The 15,549-nt window shown below is 41.2% G+C and overlaps 1 long non-coding RNA gene across 3 annotated transcripts in view; it reads right to left on the bottom strand.

Annotated features, from left to right (window-relative positions):
• The window catches only part of LOC140706968 (uncharacterized), a 50,549-nt gene extending 39,364 nt beyond the window's left edge, over positions 1 to 11,185 (bottom strand). For all 3 annotated transcript variants that reach the window (XR_013545299.1, XR_013545298.1, XR_013545300.1), the window contains exon 1: positions 6,676 to 11,185. This is a non-coding gene — a long non-coding RNA (uncharacterized LOC140706968). The remainder of the gene's footprint in view (positions 1 to 6,675) is intronic.
• Positions 11,186 to 15,549: the final 4,364 nt, after the last annotated feature.

Raw genomic sequence — 15,549 nt, forward strand, 5'->3', positions numbered from 1 at the left:
GATCGTCATGCCGCCCTAGACAATGTAGGAGGAAGTACAAGGAGCTATTGGGGAAGGAGGTAGTTATGTGAAATTGGATGGTGATGTCCTCTTATTTTGGGCTACTGCTCACACTGCCCCAAGTGTCTCCACCCATGTTTTTCAAAAGGACTTTCTAACGTCTGGGAAGACTTTGCAGAAAATGAGGTTGGCAACACAAGGTGTAATAGCTAGTATAGTAAAATGGATAAAAGGATGGACTAGGACTCAGGGGACTTGGGTTCAAATCTCCACTTGGCCACAGATACTTACTGGAGGGGTAGGGTGGCAATGGTAAAACCACTATTTAAATATTTCACATATCTTGAAAACTATATTGAGCTTGGCATAAGTCGAAAACAACATGACAGCATGTAACACACACACATAAGGCACAAGTGGTGACAGAAAAGTTTCTGTCCATTAATATTCTCTTGGTCACTTATTATATCCCTTTACCATTCTGAATTCCTAATTTCCATCATATTAGGACTATAAATTTGTTTATTTATAGGTACCCTTTATATTAACTAAGCGAACTGAATGTATTAGGCTGATGAGTATACATCATACCTATACTAAACCTTTTTTCTATCCAGATGCCTCATTTAGACAACCATTTTTAAAATGAAAAAGTCTATGTAGTGAACAGCCCTGCCCTCACCTGTCCATCACAGCTGAGCAGTGGAGAAGGAGCCAATGAGTGGACAGAAGGCGGTGCCAAGAGGGGAGGGGGCTGGATATAAAGGCTGGTGTATGGAGCATGAGGAGAGATTCTGGTAGTGAGTGACTGTGTGAAACTTAAGAGTGAATTAAGAGTGAGTTAGAGCTCTGTAAGAATGCTGAATGGAACAGAGAGTTGATAGAGCTTTAAAGTCAGAGTAGAACTGATACAAATACAAGTGATTAGCAACCTGTGATTTACCATTTGAATATTAATCAGATGTTAACTTCCCTGATCAAATAAATGACTTAAGTTTTGAAAGCACACATGTCTCCTTGATTAAGTGGTATTAAAGCAGTAATACCTGGTAGTAGCGAAGAAGGAAGAAGAGCGAGAACCTTGTGAAGGCCTGAGGGGATAGGGGCTTTTTTCCCCTTCGCAGAAGTCCAGTCTCAAAGCTTTAAAAAGGTTTATCATTTGCCAGGGAAAGCTAATGATGACAGACCCACAGCCAGTATAATAGCTGTATGTACACACAAACATAATAGTATCTATCATGCCCATATTATTCAGCTTACTGGATGTGCTACCAGTATATCCTGAATGCACATAATGAATCAGTTGTAACAGGATTCTTGCACCACCCCATTTTAAAGCAAGGCAAAATTATTATCAGAGCTATATATATATATAAATAATTATTATGCAAGTTTCTATGTCATACCTTTGCTGAATACAATTTGGAAAGTGGCTTGTGGGAAAAAAATACCTTTGAAGGTATTAATTCTTGGGAAATCACAGAGAAGCTGTCAAACATATTTCAGTAAGCAGTAAATGAACCCTGCTTGCACCATAAATCATTAATGCTTAATCACCAGCCAAGGCCTCAATAAGCTCACTGGCATGGAAAGCCTCAGATACTCAAAGGATAATTCTAGCAAATCTGGCATGCATGGCTGACTTGTGTGCTTAATTACTGTTTATGCACCAGTAGTATCCAAGTGTTTGTATGTAATAAATAGAACACTGCCATAGTGTCCAGATGGTTTCAGATTCAAAGCCCAGGGACTATGTTAGACAATTACAGGGCTGATTTACCAACAATTCACACCAGCTCAACTACTGAAAAATAATACTAATAACACAATTCAAAAATGATGACAGTGTGAAATAGACATATTTTTAAAAAGTATTTTGTTAGTACAGTCACAAAGATTGTTACCACAATGGTGTGATTGTGACACCTGCTTGTCAAGAACTTTCCACTTCGAGAAGGATTATAGGTCAACAACTTTCTAGCTACTCCCTCTTTATGTTTAACAGGGGTACAACAGATGTTACCGCAATCACAAAAATTGTGTATTCCTTGTCTCAGAGTGATCAAAGCACACTGTGTAGGTTATCATTTAGGAACTACACATGCTCGTTCCTTTACCTGGGATGGCTGCACACACTGCCATGACCCATATCCTTCCAAACTGTTCTTACAAAATGAATAATTTTTTTGGGGGGAGACCCTTTCATGTTCTACTGGGGGTGGGTGGGCTTGGTTTTTTTTAAAAAAATTGGTGTGCAGGTAGTGGAGTGCTTGGGGACTCTCAGAACATGGCAGAATTGTCTCTCACACGCAAAAGGATATAACGGGCCTTTCTGGGCCTTTTGTAAAAACAATTTTTGGATGTGCATGAATGTCATCTGGGGGAGTAAATCCTGTTACTCACCCAGATGGCTCTGGGAGAGTAACAGGATTTGCAAGGATATTCTAGAGACTTTGGAATGCAACAAATTCTAATTAGAGGCCAAAATCCTATTGTATACCTGCTCCTATGTAACTCAAAAGGTTGAAAGCAGTAGTCCAAAGGAGTGCAAATGTACATAGCAAAAATAACAGCAAACAATTAAAAAGATTCATAGAATCATAGAATAAGTGAAGTTCGAATGGACCTACAATGCAGGAATGCAATCAAAGCATATCTGCCAGGTGATTATCCAAGTTTTTCTTTTCACCATAAATTGGAAGCAATTTGATGGTATATATTAACAAGCAATAAATGAAATTAAAGACCCTAGGAAAATCCTAACTTAAAGGAAACTAGACTTCTGTTGTGATAGATCATAAGTATAAGAAGGTGCTAATTACTAGTCTGCTGAACTCTGCTAATTTCAGCAGAGTTCAGCAGGCTACAGTGGCCCCTCGACTTACAGAATTAATCCATATGGGAATGGTGGCCGCAGGTCGAAAAATCCGTAGGTCGAAGGTCCATTTCCCATAGGAATGCATTGAAAACCATTAATCCATAACCGCCCAAAGACAACATATCCCCCACCAAAAAAAGAAAATAAATGCAAAAAGCAGCACCCTACTGGTCCCAAAGGGGTCACTCACTGCTGCCATTGCCGTTGCCAAAGCCCTCTGAGGGCTTCCCCACGGCTGCTGGAGGCCCCTGGCTGCTGTCGTCGCCGCTGCCGAAGCCCTCCGAGGACTTCCTCGCCGCTGCTGGAGGCCTCATGGGGGTCCCCAGCTGCCACGATCACCATCGCCACTGCCAAGGACTTCCCTGCCGCTCCCGGAGGCCTCACGGTGGTCGTGGCTGCTGCTGTCGCCGCTGCCAAACCGCTCTGAGGGCTTCTCTGCCACCACAGGAGGCCTCTTGGAGGTCCCCCCGCCACCAATTGTGCCTCCGAAGCACGATCAGTGGCAGGGGGGACTTCCGAGATGCCTCCCATGGTGGTGGAGAAGCCCTGGAAGGCATCTGGAGGCATGATCGGCAGCGTATGGACCAGAAGGGGGAGGCAGGGAAAGCACCAAATTTGCAATTGGCACTTTCCCCATCTCCCCATTCCAGTCCGTAAGTCGATTCTCCGGGCGCAAGTCGAAGTTAAATTTTGCAGCCGGAGAAGTCCGTAACTCGAAAAGTCCACAGGTGGAGCTATGTGTAAGTCAAGGGTCCACTGTAGTAAGGTGAGCTTACGGCTATTAATGCATAAGCAGCCATGAGCTCACTTCATACATTTGTTTTTAAAGGAAGTTTTGAAATCCTCATTCTGTACCATATTTTTCCATGTATAAGACACCCCCATGTATAAGATGTCCCCTCACTTTTCCAATCCAAAGTTAATAAATCAATATTTTAAACCTAAAACAGAACAAAATTTTATTTTGTAATTTAGTAATTAGGTAACATTTACATACCAGTACTGTCCTATTATGCATCACACTTAGCTTTGAGCATATCACTTTATTCAGCCTCTGGGCTCAGACAGCTCGGACATTACCAGTCCCTGTTGCATCTGAGTACTGCCTGCACACTCCACCTCCAATGAGGTGTGTTCCAATTGGTTTGTTCAGCATCAGCTGACATCAGTTACATAAGGTTCATTATTGGAGGAAGCTAAGCCTCATATTGAAGGAAGCCTTTTTGCAGAGACAAGGTGTAGGAAGTTTTCAAACCATGTTGTTCTCTTCTCGCTTTACTTACATGTATAAGATGTTCCTCAATTTTTATTCTAAAGATTTTAGACAAAAGTATCATCTTATACACGGAATATATATACTGTACAGTACTCTAATTTTACATTTGAGCCCAAAAAGAAAAAGAAATTAAAAATCTTAATAGATGACTAAGTGGTCTATGAAAAATAATATAAACCTCTACCACTTTTACAAGGGAGTCATTTTACAGTCCTTGGAGAGGACATGTTTGAACAAAACATAAGCAGAATTTCCTTCCATAATTTATTCAAATAAAGGTATACAGTACTGGCATACAAATAACTATACAGTACACAAGGTGATAAATGTTGCAGTAACAGAGTTAATTGAGTAATTCTGAGCAGTCATACTGAAAAATTGATCAGCTCAATTATTAAGTTGGCATCATTCTGCTCATTTATACTGCATGCTTCTTCAGAACATGTTTAAAAATTGGTTTATGGCATCACTTTCAAGAATATTAATAAGCCAGAAGCTATGAAAAGTATGCCACTTCAGTTTTGTTTGTTTGTATTTAAAATATTTTAACTTCAGTTTTCTCCTTAAAGGACGCAAGGTGGCTCACAACAATTAAAAGACAATATTTAAAAGTTAAAAGCAGCAGGTGTGTACAGTGGTGCCCCGCATAGCGACGATAATCCGTGCAGCAAAAATCATCGCTATACGGATTCGTCGCTATGCGAAATAAAAAAGCCCATAGGAATGCATTGAAACCCCTTGTTGTGTGTGTGCACATACGATGTTAAATAGCAGCAATTTGCAGCTGCAATTTATGGCACTGTGTTTACATGGGCATAACTACTGAATAGGATTGTGGCCATCATATTAAAATAACCACTGAACTAAAACAATTTAAAAGTCCTTTGTTTCATAAAATGGGAGTACTCCAACGCTAAAGGTAGTCAAGAGAAAATTGGACAACCAACTATCAGATTTGCTGTGATTTGGATTCCAGCATTGAGCATGGGGGTTGGACTGGATGGTCTGAATTATTCTATGATTCTAGTATTGGTGTCATCTAGGTTCATTTTCAGCTGCTTGTTTGTATTTATAGTCATATAAATACATGGCATGTACACATTTTGTATATGAAGGAGGTAAACTCTTCAGCGCCTGGGATCTAGTGTCAATTCTTCTATATGTTCTGGAAATGAGGGCACAACTGATTTGTTAAAATATGTAAAATCTATATTAGGCTATAATTCTAGAAGTGTCCCTCCTACTATGAAATGGTAAGAGTAAAGGGAAAAAAATCTAAAAGCAAATGAGCTGTGCTTGTATGTTTATCTAAAATAGCAAAATTAAAAAGACATTACAGAGGATGATGTTTCATACACAAAATGGCATATAATTTGTGTATATGCACTTCTACTCATCTAAGTTTGCTCAGGAAGAAATATATTGATTCAAGAGGAGAAAACATGTATAAGTGAGTTATTATTTAATAATCTGAGTCTCTGCTCTGCCTGAAAAAAAATGGTTTTCTCTTTCTTTTATCCTTTCATGATTATAGCTTTACAGAGATAAAAGAAGACATAAAGTTCTGGATGTTCTGGTTATTTTTGTTTGCCAATTATTTCTGCTGAAGGGCATGCTGATTGAAAAGGCAAAAATTACTGCCAAAAGCAGTGATATGCCCCGTCCAATGTCTATTCTGTTGCAGTTAGTTAAAACAAAATTAGCAAGCAATATTTTTATAATGTTCTGGGAACACTATTGAAGCGTGGTATACATTTACCTGAGGTGCCGGGCTAGCCCTTCTGACACTCACTTGACTGTACTGCACTCTACTACCACAGAGGTGGAACTTCAATCTTCACAAACATTTATGTGAATATTTAAATATTACTAATATAGGATCCTATGAATGTATCCAACAAAGGCTATAAGTAGCTTCTCTTCTATGCACGGGTAGACTGGTGTAACAGAAAGGGATCCCAACAGGAAAATTCTCTATTTCAGTCACTAGTCCTAATGGAGAGTTGAATGGACATAAATTCTTTCTATACATACTTATACCAAATGTTTAACATTATCTTTAAAAACGGGTTATTAATTTCACTTGTATTTCTTAATCATACCAAATAGATATTTTTCAGTATCTACCTGTAATTCTGATGATTCCATTTTCCACCAAATTAACTTTTCTGCGTTATATATAATTTCCCCAATAAACCTCAATTGATTAGCTAAATAATAATTTTTCGTATTTTGTATACCTATACCATCTTTTTCGTTCTTTTATACCAATACTTTTTTACTCTCATACAGCATGACAATCTCACAGATTTATTGTGAGAATAAACTGTTGGGCTCGTATTTCTTTATGTGTTTAAATTATTTGTACGCCACCTTTCTCCCCACAGGAGGCCCAGGGCAGCTTATCAAACAACATATTTAAAAACACTATATAAGTAGCATATTTAAAAACCAATTAAATATATATTTAGATTAAAACATTTTAAAACCAATTAAAAACCAGCATCCCTGAGATAACTACCTTGCATGCTGTCTGTAGTTCGAATGACTGAGAGGGAATTTTCTGGCCTGAGGTGACTTTCTATCTCTGTAGCACCAGCCAATGATTCCTTCAAGCCTTTGAATTCAAAGAGAGCTCTGCTTCTCTGCTGAGTGTTCTGCCCCTCTCTTTTGTTGCTTGGTGGCAGTTGTTTCATTGCTGTTCATCTGTTAGGTTGGTTGCTAGTATGTGTGCAGTAAAGAAAGCAGTATACACAAGTTTGTAATTTCAAGTAAATGTAAGTAAAAACATTTTTTTATTATTTCTTCTGCAAAGGTCTCCGAGAGAGTAATTGAGACTTTAAGTGCCAGTTCTTGAGAAAGGGGTGGACACTGGGAAATTTGTAGTTCTTCTCTGTGCTTCTCTGTACTTTTACTGTGTAGCAAAAAGAGCAGTTTACCAGCAGTTCAAAACTCTGCGACATAAACTGGGAAAAGAGCACAAATGTTGGCAACATCTTGGGGGGGGGTCCACCTGGATCCGGCACTTACCATGGAAAACCAGGTAGCATCAGTGGTCCACTCCACCTATTTCATCTCAGGCGGATTGCTCAGCTGCGTCTCTATCTTGATGTCAGGGCGCTCACTACTCTGGTCCATTCACTTGTAGTCCCAAGATCAGACTACTGTAATGCGCTCTACGTGGGGCTACCTTTGAGGTTGATGCAGAAGCTTCAAATGGTGCTGGCCAGATTTCTCTGGGGTGAGAAAATATCAGCATATTTCCCCCACTCTGGCAGCCCTTTTCCCCATTGATTTCAAAGTGTTAATGATGACATATAAAGCCCTAAACTGTTTAGGACCTCAATATCTAGCAGAATGCCTCCTCCCACCTAGATCTACCTGAATCACTTGTTCTAGTCAGGACAGGCAGTTGAGGGGCCTGATGCTGAGGGAGGCCTAGAGAGAAAGAACAAGAAACTGGTCCTTCTCGGCAGTGGCCCCTCGCCTCTGGAACAGTCTGCCCGCAGAGATCTGCCTGGCTTCCTTGCTGGGTGTTTTTAAGAGCAATCTTAAGACCTGGCTCTTTAGGCAGGCTTTCCCTCCTGTCATCACCTAATGACTTTCCCATTTTGAATTATATTGTCACTGTTGTTAATTATATTGCTTTTGCTTTTATGTCTTATTGTTAGCTGCCCAGAGTACACTTCGGTCTAGATGGGTGGGGTATAAATCAAATAAATAAATAAAATAAATTATTGAAAACAATATGAAAAAGTAAATGTCTGTTTTCTATTGTCAGGGGATGATTCCTGCATTGAGCAGGGGGCTGGACTTGATGGTCTTATAGGCCTGTTCTAACGCCATTATTACATGATTCTACGATATTTCAACTTCCTAGTTTTCACATACAGAATTCTAATACAGTGAGGGATCACTATTTGACGTCATATGGATAAATATTGGTTTTCTGAAAACTATTTTTTTTAAAAAATTCAATTTTATCAAGCTCTCTTTTTGTTTCTTACATTACCTTAATTATTTCAGATTCATTAAATTCAAATTTCTGGTTTGTGCAATTTTCATTTCTGTGCAACTGTTAATTCTGATGCAGCTACTGCATCCTCATTAATGTGCCGTGCCATGCATAACTAAAAGGGACTTCAAATAAATTAGGACAAATGAATGTAATATAGAATTTTTTCAGGTTTAAAATTAAAAGCTTTTAAAACTGTTAATATAGGTCTATTTCAATGGAGGCAGAAACAAACATACATAAACAAAAGATCAAGCAATCATTAGAGAAAAATTAAAATTAACGAGTTCAGAGCCATTTGGCATTATAAATGTTTAATGTTCAGCACAACACACAAACCACAGTTTGAACATCAAATTGCCCCAAGCAGCTCTCCTTTTTAAAAAAAATTACCAAATGTGTTTTCTGCTGACTTGCTGAGCATTTTAAATCTACTCAAACTTTAGAGCTTTGTGCAGACCCAGCATCTGCAGTCAACCTGGTGGGACAAATGCCAAGAGGGAGCCGCTGGGCAGATGCCTGCATATTATTCTTATCACTATATTTTAAAAGCCAGGGAATAAAGGCAGCACTAGAGGGCAAGCTACCTCAGGTGGAGGGGAGAAGGGGCTGGGCTAGCATGTCCCCTACCCCTACACACACTGCATTAAATGAACAGGACTTGTCTTAAGCAGCAAGAGAATAAAAAGACGGGTTTTGGACTTACCTCTTCAACTTAGGGATGTGGTGGCGCTGTGGGCTAAACCGCAGAAGCCTCTGTGCTGCAGGGTCAGAAGACCAGCAGTCGTAAGATCAAATCCACATGATGGAGTGAGCTCCCGTTGCTTGTCCCAGCTCCCTCCAACTTAAGCAGTTCGAAAGCATGCAAATGCAAGTAGATAAATAGGGACCACCTCAGTGGGAAGGTAAAACGGCATTCCCTAGTCACGCTGGCCACGTGACAAGGGAAACTGTCTTCGGACAAGTGCTGGCTCTACGGCTTGAAAAGCGGGATGAGCACCGCCCCCTAGAGTCGGACACGACTGGACTAAAATGTCAAGGGGAACCTTTACATTTTACCCTCAGCAGTAATTTTCTGATATCCCATAATCTTATTTAATTTTTTTTTAAAAATTTGTGCTGTGGTACAGGGTAGCCTCTCATGTACTACTAGTGCCAGGATAGTTCTTTCTCTCTTTCCCCCTTTCTTCTTCTTATGAGTGCCTATTTGTAAAGTGCATGAGTGTCAAACAATCTAATTTGGACTGGGCAGTGAGTGAGTCCACTTGGGCAAGCCAAGCTACTGACTAGAGTTAACTAAGGGGGCATTTTTCACATCCCTAACACAGGTCCTGGGGTGGTGGTGGAAGGAAGGAAGGCAGAAGGAGAAGCTGAACCTTAGAAAATGTGGTGATGGCACCTTTGATAAACAGAATTCCCATATCTATAGAAGCTCTATAAATATATGAGTTTCCTTAATTTTCTCTTTTGTTCAGCTAGGACGATGACTTAAAAACTAGCCTTGGCATTTTTAAAAGTATGTTTATGAAAAAAAGATACAAAAATATATTACTTGTATCAAATAATGTATTCATTGATATAATAAATAAACTATTGCTTGCTAATGCTATCTGATGTTTAGACAAGCCACCCGAGCAACTGTGCAAAAATCAAACTAGTATTTTATTACCACAATGAAATTATTCTAGAAACAATAATGCATATTATTTTTCCAATATTAATGGAAGATATAAAATAAGCGAGATTGTTACTTCCATTTGATCATCTCCTTTATGACCTGATAAAATCAGATTCTTTTGGCAGCTGTGCCAATGTATTACCATCCTTGATTCCACCAAATCTTAATCATTTAGAATTTAATTCTTAGCTTGGAAAGTAAGGCAAATGAATTTAATGACACATTGAAGCAATATAAAGATGTGGTGAAGGGTATTTGGGTAGCTGCCTCAAGGTTGAATCATCCTTCCATCCTTCTAAGGTCAGTAAGTTGAGCGAACAGCTCGGGGGGTGTGTGTGTGTGTGTGTGTGTGTGTGTGTGTGTGTGTGTGTGTGTGTGTGTGTGTGTGTGTGTGTGTGTGTGTGTGTGTGTGTGTGTGTGTGTGTGTGTGTGTGTGTGCACGCGTGCGCACACACACACACAATGTGTAGCATGCTTAATTGTATACCACCCAGAGAGTGTTTTATGTGGTATGGGGTGGTATATGGGGTGGTATATAAACAGCACACTTTTGGTGAAACAACTAGGTAGAAGCTACAGCTAGGCAGATAAGTACTGCATGTCGTTAATTTTTGGCTTCTGCTCATAGCAACAATATAGTACTTTTTTATGCTCAAGTTGTGACATGATGGTTGTCAACAGTTTATACATTCATGGGGTGTTGTCCCTTGTGCCAAGTTCTATTTCTTGAGGGATTACTATGTGAAGTCATCCATAACGGAGCAGAGTTAGGATGATGCTTAGAATCCCAATGCTCCATTATGGATGCTACGATGCATCATCAATGGACTCATTCTTTTTTCAAGTAACTTTTAAACTCAACACTCAGGAGTCCATTATTCTGGTAGCGTCACATACAGGGTCAAGGACAAGTAGCTGTAAAAATGGATTTCCTTCTTCAAAATATAACTGGAAATATAATGTTGAAATACAAATTTAAAAATAGCTGAAACTTGAATCGTTCTAGTTTCTGTTATGCTTTTAAAACAGAAGCACAGTTACAACAAGTGCAAAAGGGAAAAAATGTTAAGAAAGTTTGAAGATCACTGAAGTTTTAAATATTAATATTGCTACCCATATTCAAAGATATACTGACTTCAATGGGTTTGGCATGGGCAATGCTGGCACAACGTTCTTGTTCTGGCTGATTTCTGATGCACCAGAACAACGAGATCTACTGGCACAACCACTGTGCTGGCTAAGATAAGCCAGCAGAAAAGCCAAAGGAGAGGTAGAGAAAGGGAGCAGCAGGGGAGTTGTGCTAGATCCACACCTTTCTCAGCCTAGACTGCTGTCTCAAAAGTAGACCAGGGTCAGGTAAAAAAGGTAAAGGTTCCCCTTGACAGTTTTTGTCCAGTCGTGTTCGACTCTAGGGGGTGGTGCTCATCCCCGTTTCTAAGCCATAGAGCCAGAGTTTTGTCCGAAGACAATCTTCTGTGGTCACATGGCCAGTGTGACTTAGACACAGAATGCTGTTACCTTCCCACTGAAGTGGTCCCTATTTATCTACTCGCATTTGCATGCTTTCGAACCGCTAGGTTGGCGGGAGCTGGGACAAGCGACGGGAGCTCACTCCGTCGCGTGGATTCGATCTTACTACTGCTTGGTCTTCTGATCCTGCAGCACAGGCTTCTGCGGTTTAGCCCGCAGCGCCACCACGTCCCTTTCAAGGTAGTACTAATTTACAGTTTTCTGTCTTCTAGGCTGGGGTTAATGTTAGCTCAGCCAGCCCTCATTCACCTTGGCTAATTAGGATTGTGCCCTATGTTAGATCAGCTCTGGCTTGGGACTCACCTGTTAATCTCAAGCCACTACCAGTCACAAAATTAACAACTTGCCCAATGCCTGTTTGCCTGACCGTCGTGCACCATGGCCATGTTTAAGCCTTTTCGTTGGTGATGTCAGCAGGAAGTTCCCACGTCTATAGTACTGTATTTTTACGTGTATAAAATGACACTTTTCCCTAAAATAATTAGAGGAAAAATTGAGGGTTGTTTCATACATGGAAGGCAGCAGGAGGTGGAGATGGTGCCACCCAATCACCCCTTCAGCAATCATCTCCTTGCAATTGATCAGCGGCGGCAGTCAATGGGCAGCAGCAAGAGGAGGGCGAGCACGGCTGTTTCTTTGCCTCCGTCTCTGCCTCCTCCTGCTGAGCCCGTGAGTGGCGCCGGAGGAGACTGCAGCAGCAGCAGGAGGCGGAGGCAAAGAAGCAGCCACGCTGGGCTGCCCCTCATGGCTGCCCATTGGCTGCTCCTCTGCCTCCAGCAAGGGTAAAAATTAGGGGGTCATCCTATACATTGGGGGGGTTGTATACACGGAAAAATGCGGTACATAGGAACAGGTTATTACACAGTACAGTGGTACCTCGCAAGACAAACGCCTTGCGCCACAAAAAAACTCACAAAACAAAAGCATTTTGTGATGTCCTAGGACTTCGTAAGACGGTTTTTCCTATGGCCGACCTTTGCAAGATGATTTTTTTCATCTTGCAGTGATGCTCACAAGACAAAAAAAATGGTGTTTCATAGGAATGCATTGAAGCCAATTTCAATGCATTCCTATGGGAAATAGCACTTCGCAAGATGATAGTTTTTGTGATACTAAGGGACTCGCAGAACAAATTGTTTTTGTCTTGTGAGGCACCACTGTAAAGCTATAGCATGCAGAGATAAAAAGGAGGAAAGTAAAGAGAGGAAAAGAAAGAATGAGAAAAAGGCAGAAGGTGCATGTATATGTATATGATATATTTCATCATCAAGTTTATTTTGTAAAATTCCTTTGGGCACATTTATTTTCAAATATATCTTGAATAAATAAATAAATAAAATAAAAGGATGAAAGGAATACTTAGTTGATTTCCTGCTAATGAAAATTAGTGGGATACCAACCCGCTAATGAAAATTAGGGGGAGTCAAAACAATTGGATTTCTGAATGGAGATTAGGATTTACATGGTTGTTGTGGGTTTTTTGGGCTCTTTGGCTGTGTTCTGAAGGTTGTTCTTCCTGACGTTTCACGAGTCTCTGTGGCTGGCATCTTCAGAGGACTGGAGTAGGAACTCTGTCCATGCTCTGTTGGTGTTTGTTGGATAGTATTTACAGCTGTGGGAACGGCTTTTTTCTTTTTTCAGGAGATAGGGTGATCAGCAAGATTATCTGTCACTGTGATTGATGGGTGTTGTTAGCTGGTCTTTTTTGTGCAATGATCTCTGGCCCTTGTGGCTGGGTAAGAGTTCATTGACCTTTTGCAGGTTGTATTTTTCAGAATGGGGCGCCAGGCCGTGTTTAGTTTCAGGCCTTCTTCTTTCCTGTTGAAGTTTTGTTTATGTTTATGGATTTAAACCTTGGTCTCAAAAATCAGCCCAACCTAAACCAGGTGGTCTGAATTAATGGTATGAACAGAATCATGTAAGTTCTGTATACCTCTATGTAAAAGTAGTCTGAGAGGCATATGGAGGAAGCAGGGGAAAATTAACTACTGTCCCTGTAGCAATCTTAAAATAGAGTCTGAATTTCCAGATAAACAGATAACGTAAGATGCTGCCCCTCCTCGCAGATGTAGCTGTTTTCTCTGTAGTCCCCTGCCTTCTTCCAAGGGGTAAGGATCATAAGTCCCCTAGACAAAGCAGCTTGTTCCCTTGATATCCTTTGAATAATAATAAACCTTTATTGGCATACAGCAGAAGGAGCCGCAAAATAAATACAGTAAAATACGCATACAGGGTTCGTTGCATGCGAGTGGGGTGGAGAAAATAACAGCGTTAAGCCCCTCATTTTAGAGAGGGCATGTTGCGACGTCTCTGAATAATGGCGTGAACATATCGAGCAGTTGATACAGTAACTTCCTTGTTAGTACCATTTAAAAGGTATTGGGTTTTCTTTAGGTCATCCCATCGCGTGTAGGAGGGGGGAAAGACCGACTGGTGGAGCAGGCGGATATCCATGTACAAAATGCAATGAAATAGCATATGATGCAGAGATTCAGTTTTTCCCTGGCCACATGGACAGGTTCTCAGGTCTGTAGGTAGGCCCAAGTATCTGCCCTGCACTAGATTTGATGGAACTATGTTGCATCTGGCGAGAGTAAATGCCCAGCGCTCTAGTGGCTGTTCAAGGAAATATAGGTAGCTTGGGCTGCGTCCGAGAGTGAGTGAGAGGTGAAGACGAAGTGGAGAGCAGACTTTTTGTGCCGCACTAAACAAAGTTTGCCCTTCAATGTCCAGGACCCTGTTTTTGATGGTTGGAAACACCTTGGAGGGGGGTATAAGGCCCAGAAGGTCGGGAGATAGCCCTAGAGTCTTAACTTTCTTTGTGAATAGGGCCAAGCCATTGGGAAGCAGGCTATCGGCTAGCAACGCTTGCAATAGGGTGTCCTTGGGAGAGAAAAAACAAATTTTGACCCAGTATTTGAGAAATCTGAGCCAGGCCCTAGTCTCAATTCTGTATTGGCCACCTTCAAGGCACAGAGCTGCGTATGGAACACAGTGAGGGAGGCCAAGGATTTTGTATAAAAATACAGATTGTACTCTCTCCACAGAGCTGTGTAGTGAGGACAACCAAATAGGGACGCCGTATAGTAGCTGAGCAACTGATTTCGCGTTAAAGATCTGTAAAGCAGCGGGAATAAAGCCATGGCCCCAGGTGTGGTGAAATCGTAGGATGGCTTGGGCTGAGAGTTTGGCTGTCTTGATTGCTGCCCGTTGGTGAGTTAACCAGGAGTGTCGGTGATGGAAAGTAATGCCCAGATACTTAAACTCTCTGACCTGCTGAATGGAATTCCCATGGAATGACCATACGAAGGGTTTCCACGCTTTGCCAAAGACCACAATTTTGGTTTTCTCAAAGTTGAGTTGAAGGTTGTTGTGTGACAGGTATTCAAGGCAGCAAGTAATTAGTCTCTTTAAGTCCACTCTTGAGCGTGAGAGGAGAACCATGTCGTCCGCGTACAAAAGGATTGGTATCGAGAGGTGGCCAATTTTGGGGCTGTGACCGTTGACAGTGCGTAAGAGAGGGGCGAGATCGTTGATAAACAGGTTGAACAGGGTTGGAGCCAGGACGCAGCCTTGCTTCACTCCTCTATTGGCAGGAATTGGGTTGGAGAGGGCCCCCTTCGACGAGATTTTAATGCGGCAAGTGGAACCCGCGTGCAGTTTTTGGATTAGAAAAAGTAGCCTTCTGTCGATACCCAACCTGGCAAGCTTAAGCCATAAAATGTCTCTGTCGATCGAATCGAAGGCCCATTTAAGATCTAGAAAGGCTGCATAAAGGCGAGTGTTTGGCTGCGAGGCGTATTTAGAAATCATGTGGGATAGGATCAGGCAGTGGTCTAGTGTTGACTTTCCCTCCCTGAAGCCCGCTTGCTCTAGGCCCATGATGAAGCCAGTCTTGCAGTTTGTAAAGTAGGTGACTGGCGTACATCTTCCCTATAATGTCAAGGAGGCTTATGGGTCTGTACATGATGCAGAGTACAGCTCAACAATTGGACTAATTAACAGATGCTAAACTAGGATTTCTGAATGAATAGGATGGAATGTACAGCAATGGAAGATAGATTATTTTACCTGGCACTATTGCCTTTTAGATATTTCTTGGTAAGGGAGAAAGACATATGTCCGGCTAGCTGCTAATGGAACACTGCATTGTTGGCACAGCAACTTATGTT

The sequence above is a fragment of the Pogona vitticeps genome, chromosome 4 (assembly GCF_051106095.1).
Source record: "Pogona vitticeps strain Pit_001003342236 chromosome 4, PviZW2.1, whole genome shotgun sequence".
In the NCBI taxonomy this organism is placed as follows: domain Eukaryota; kingdom Metazoa; phylum Chordata; class Lepidosauria; order Squamata; family Agamidae; genus Pogona; species Pogona vitticeps.